Source organism: Eucalyptus grandis, chromosome 5 (assembly GCF_016545825.1).
Source record: "Eucalyptus grandis isolate ANBG69807.140 chromosome 5, ASM1654582v1, whole genome shotgun sequence".
Lineage (NCBI taxonomy): Eukaryota > Viridiplantae > Streptophyta > Magnoliopsida > Myrtales > Myrtaceae > Eucalyptus > Eucalyptus grandis.
This window is the reverse complement of record NC_052616.1, coordinates 46,380,559-46,386,440: the sequence shown is the minus strand read 5'-3', so window position 1 is coordinate 46,386,440 and position 5,882 is coordinate 46,380,559. Positions and strand designations below refer to the sequence as shown.

The 5,882-nt window shown below is 45.2% G+C and overlaps 1 long non-coding RNA gene across 2 annotated transcripts; it reads right to left on the bottom strand.

Annotated features, from left to right (window-relative positions):
* Positions 1–314: 314 nt before the first annotated feature.
* Positions 315–5,406, bottom strand: LOC120293336. 2 transcript variants are annotated; one of them, XR_005551091.1, is made up of 2 exons: positions 5,308–5,406; positions 315–1,623 (listed from the first exon to the last, which is right to left on the bottom strand). It is a non-coding gene; the product is annotated as an uncharacterized LOC120293336 (long non-coding RNA). The 2 variants fall into 2 exon arrangements; XR_005551092.1 differs by lacking the exon at positions 5,308–5,406 and adding an exon at positions 2,602–2,697.
* Positions 5,407–5,882: the final 476 nt, after the last annotated feature.

Here is a 5,882-nt window from a genome sequence, read left to right as displayed (position 1 = left end):
TCAAGTCTATGTACTTTTGATTCATCTAATGAAATCCTCATCAAGTTTGTCTAAAAATGGGGTGTCAACTTGATGACGTTTATCCTCTACCGCTTCATGGTAGGACTCCCTCTTCTCACATGCAGAGCTTCGTCTACCATCCATGGTAGCATCTCCACATAGTCGACGCCGTGCTTCGTCAACCTCTTCTTCTGGTGCAAATCTCCATGGGTTCTGCGCTAGATAGCCTCCACTTCCGTTAAGCTTCCAGTATCCCTGCATCTTGCCATCTCTGGAATGCCAATTCTTGGTTGCATGTACGGGAATTCATCATCGAAGATCATCAACGGACCGTATAGAGGTGAATTACTTCCAACGATGCCTTATCTTGCTGAATCTATACTGTTACTTCACTTCCCTGGCAATTGTGGCTCTTCGTAACTGGGGTTGCTGTTCGTGACTTGGTACTTGCATTACATGCTACTGCCTTCTGTTCAATTCAACTTGGTTTCGTCATGGCTTCGGACGATCCTGATGAATCAGTTCGTTTGAATGCTCTGTGTCAACGCTTGGGACGCCTCTGTTCTGATCAGGAGGTTGAGACATGGGAGGATGAACCTGCGATAGAAAAAATTGCGGAATGCAAACTAACCCTTTTAGGGAAGGTTATTACTACATCTAATGTTAATTTCCAGGCATTCCAAGAAGTAATGAAACGAGTATGGCGAGTTACTTTGGTCGAATTCTCTCAACATGAAGGTGGCTTATATTTAGCAAAGTTCCAACAGGACAAGGATTTCCAACGCATTTCACAGGGTGGTCCTTGGCTTTTTTCTAGCCACTTAGTCAATTTCAAGCCTTGGATCCCTAATACTCCGCTCCATTGCTATGATTTTACTCGGTGTGCTTTCTGGGTCCAAATTCTCGGCTTGCCTTTAGAGTGGATGACGGACCAGCTTCTGAGGAAGGCGGCTAATCAGCTCGGGGATATTCTGGAGGTAAGAGTGGATAGCAAGGAGGGTTCCACAGTTAAAATAGGGCGAGTCAGGGTGGTTCTCAATCTAGGTACACCTCTGAAAACTGGCAAATTGATTCGCTTAGCTGGGAAACTGTTATGGTTGGATTTCAGATACGAACGACTTCCCCACTTTTGCTACTCGTGCGGCAGACTTGGCCACTCTGCAACTAATTGTATAGACATTCCTTTTGATTTGGCCAAGGAGGACGGCAAAGATAAATTGGCTTTTGGCCCGTGGTTGAAAGCAGAGGTTCATCAATCTAGTCCTTATTGGACCGCTTTCTACACCCCTCCAGAAATGGATCAAACTCAGGAAATCATACCCGAGACTCCTCCAGGTTTACTACAACATCCGCCCCTATTACCCCCACCGGTAGCTAATGACAAAGAACTTACCGATGCAGCTCTTCCAAGACAAACCCCTGCAGTGACAGAGCATCTTCCCAGCCATTCTAACGCTGTTACTCATCAGCAGCAGCCCACCACCACGGCTTTGATTCCTGCACATGTCAAAGCAAAAGGCAAATCTGACGATAACATTAATTCTTCTGAAGCAATCCGGCTGTTTAAACCTCATCTATTGAACGTGCAGCAGCAGGTCAGCACTATCCCCTCCTGTCATATTCCTACAATAGACATAGAACAGAGTCTTAGCGACTTTCCAACGGATATTCAGCAATCTCGAAGAGCAAAAAAAACCCGTACTACTACAAGAGCAGGACATGCAAAGAAACAAAAACGCTACGCTCCCTATGATAAGGGCAGTGTTGTATTTGATCAGCTAGATGAGACACGTCTCCAGGAAACACCGGTAATGGCAGCAGATGAAGCACTCCATCGGGCTTTGGTGGCTGGCCCTCAACAGCCACCAAGTTACAAATGAAGCTTTTATGTTGGAACTGTCAGGGGTTGGGCAATCCCTTGACAGTCCAAGCCCTTACGGCTATGTCAGCCAAAGAAAAGCCCGATCTTTTGTTTTTGATGGAAACTAAGAACCGGGAGCTGGTTCTCAACAGATTGCAGCATAAGCTTCGTTATAAAGGTTCTTTTGTTCAGAATCCTGTTGGTTTAGCTGGTGGTTTAGCAGTTTTTTGGAATGATACTTTGTCTCTAGAAATTGAAAGCTTTTCGGAAGATTTTTTTGATATGGTCTGTAAGGATTCAAGTGATGATCGCCTTATGAGGATTACTTGCCTACATGCCCCTCCCTCCTATCACAATCGTCAACTGTTTTGGGAGACCCTTCGAAGAATTAGTGCTTTCAATACTCTACCCTGGATTTGTGTAGGGGACTTTAATGAAATTCTTCATCCTTGGGAGAAGGTGGGCAGTCGATCCCCTATTCGTTCTCGTCTTTCCTCTTTTCGGGATGTAGTCGACGACTGTGCTCTTATGGAGGTCGAGAGTAAGGGTTGCATGTACACTTGGTCAAATGGTCGTGAAGGAAATAACCTCGTTAAGGAACGATTGGACAGAGTCCTCTGCTCTATGGATTGGCGTCTCATTTATCCTGCTGCGGAAGTGTATGCCTTACCACCAATAGGCTCTGATCACAGCCCGTTACTTCTCTCTACGGTGCAGGTTAATAAAAATCGTCAACGCACCTTTGCTTACGAAGCTTTTTGGAACGATGATCCTGAAGTTTACTGCCTTGTATCCCAAACTTGGCCTTCTAATCAGTCCAGAAGCTTTGATCTCCTGCACAAACTATCTAAAGTAAGGATAGCCTTAAGCCATTGGAGTCGTTCCAAGTTTGGTAATGGACACTCGCGGATTACAGCATTACAACAACGCCTCCAGTCCCTAATTAATCATCCTTATTGTTCTAACAGTGACAACGATGAGGTATCTCATATCCAAGATGAGTTGAGGACAATTTGGAAGCAAGAAGAGCAATTTTGGGCTATGAGGTCCAGAATAAATTGGTTGCGTTGGGGTGACAAAAATAGTAAGTTCTTTTACGCCACTACAATTCAACGTAGGCAGAAAAACCGGATTGGAATGCTTCGGAAGGCTGACAATGAATGGGTGAGGGATATAGTAGATTTAAAAGAGCTGACTTCTGCTTATTTTACTCAGCTTTATACATCAGCAGGCCACCGCGACTTTGGCCCCGTCCTAGATCAATGTTCATCACTTGTAACGGACACAATGAATGCACAATTATTGGCCCAAGTGACGATTGAAGAGGTACGACAAGCTACTTTCCAACCGGGGTGCTACAAAAGCTCCGGCCCCGACGGTTTTAATGGTCCTTCTACCAAACCCATTGGCCTACCATCCATCATGATTTATTCTGTCTGGTCAACGACTTTTTTCACTATGGTAAGTTCCCTCCAGACCTCAATAAGACTCTTATTGTTTTGATTCCCAAAGTACACCATCCTGAAAGTCTTGACCAGTTTAGACCGATAAGTTTGTGTAACTTTGCATATAAGGTTATATCTAAAGTCATGGCCAACCGACTCAAACCTATGTTAGAACAGCTGGTATCACCTGAGCAAGCTGCTTTTGTATCTGGCCGTCAAATACAAGATAATGTCTTTGTTGTACACGAGGTCCTCCATCATTTCAAAACGAGGCATCGGAAAAGACGCTTCCAAGCTATTCTTAAGACTGATATGCAGAAGGCTTACGATAAAGTTGAATGGGATTTCCTTCAAGCCTACCTTCTTAAACTGGGATTTCATCCTTGGTGGGTTCAGATGGTGATGTACTGTATTACCACGACGACAATGAGTGTTAAATTTAATGGGGAATCTCTACCCTATTTCAAGCCATCAAAAGGACTCAGACAAGGAGACCCTCTTTCTCCATATCTCTTTATTTTAATGGCCAATGTTCTATCCACCCTCATTCAGAACGCTCTTACGATGGGACATCTTCGCGGAATTACACTTACCAGGTCATGCCCCACACTCTCACATTTATTCTTTGCTGATGATTCTGTTTTCTTCCTCAATGGTACTATCCTTGAATGTCAGAATATGGCCAATATCTTAAACCAATATTGTCACGCCTCTGGACAAGTCATAAACCGCAATAAGTCTGGCCTCTACTTTAGCAAAGGCTGTCCACCTAGTCTTCAAACTAACTTGGCTGCTGAATTGCGTGTACCGGTGTTGAGTGGTTATGGCAAGTACCTAGGAGTTCCATCAGAATGGGGTCGTTCCAAAAAAGATTTATTTGGCTGGCTATTAGGAAGAGTACATGCAAAGTTGGAGGGTTGGAAAGAAATGTTGCTATCAAAAGGCGGAAAGGAAATCCTTCTCAAGTCTATCATCCAAGCTATGCCGCAATACGCCATGTCAATCTTTAAGCTTCCCCTGTCTCTATGTCGAACAATTGAGCGGAGGATTGCCAATTTTTGGTGGCGGAATGACAAGAACAGGAATGGTGTGCATTGGAAGAAATGGGACTTGCTAACGACAGGCAAAAATTCTGGTGGGTTAGGCTTTCGGGATTTGGTAGTTTTTAACAATGCCATGCTTGGCAAGCAGGCCTGGAGGTTACTACAAAGAACCTCAATCGCTTTGGGGCCGAATCCTTAAAGGATTATATTTTCCCTCAAAGGATTTCGAATTCGCAGAGCCTGGTTCTCGCCCTTCCTGGGGCTGGCGAAGTATTCTAGTTGGGCGGAATGCCATATTACCAAATGCAAGATGGTCTGTTGGGGACGGAAAATCAATTAACATTAGGGAACACTGCTGGTTACCGAGAGGTAAGCTTGGCGGACCTGCCAATAGAGATGAGCCCCGGTTGGTGGCGGATCTTATTGATCCTCTCCACCAGACTTGGAAGACCCACCTTATTACACAGATGTTCGACGACTCTATTGCCGACGAAATCCTCAACATTCCATTAAGACCTCTCCACTCAACTGATCAGATTATTTGGACAGCAACAACCACAGGGCGATATACGGAAAGAGTAACTACAAAATCTTGACAAAGACCAAAGAAATTTATCGCAAGGTAATATGGCATCTACTTCCTACCACCCACCTCCTGAGCTATGGCGTTACATATGGAAAATGCACAGTACACCGAAACTTCGCATATTTCTATGGTCGGCATGTCACAACGCCCTAGCTACTAAGTCCAATTTATATACCAGACATATCATCTCAAGCCCTATGTGCACTATATGCAATCAGAATGTGCCTGAAACAGTTGAACATATTTTTTTCCATTGTCCGTGGACGGCGGGAGTATGGTCACATTTTCAACAGCAGTTCCCCTTCCACCCAACTATGATCACTCGCATGGATCAATGGCTTGCAGAATCAATTAAAGATCAGAAACTCTTACCTCGACTACCCATGATAACCCATGTTTTATGGCGGATGTGGCGGCTGCGCAACAACGGTGTTTTCCGTGGCTTACTTCCCGACCCCAATGGGTCTGTTATTGATGCCTCGGCTCAACATCGGCTTGTCACCCTCTCTGCCCAAACAGCTTCCCAAGGAGTTGGTCTGCGTACATATGCCCCTCTTGCTTCCAAAGACTACTGGTGGCGATCGCCAGAACCGGGCTTCATCAAATGCAATATTGACGGCTCCTTCTCCCCTGGGAATAGATACGGCACCATGGCCTGTATTAGCCGAGATCACAGATGTTTACTCACCGATGCCTACGCGCGGATTCCCAAAAATTCGGCTTTCCAAGCGGAAACACAGGCGCTAACACTAACTCTACATCGACTCAAACAACAGGGACTTCTCACCGCATCAATCGTTCTCGAATCGGACTGTTTGCAATTGGTTGAAATCCTTCACGACCGACGGCCGCCACCATGGGAGGATCGCCCGCTCTTCGACGAAATCCAGTCAATCTTGCCCCTTTTCTTGAATCTCCGTCTCAAAGATCAGGACAGAGAGCCAATT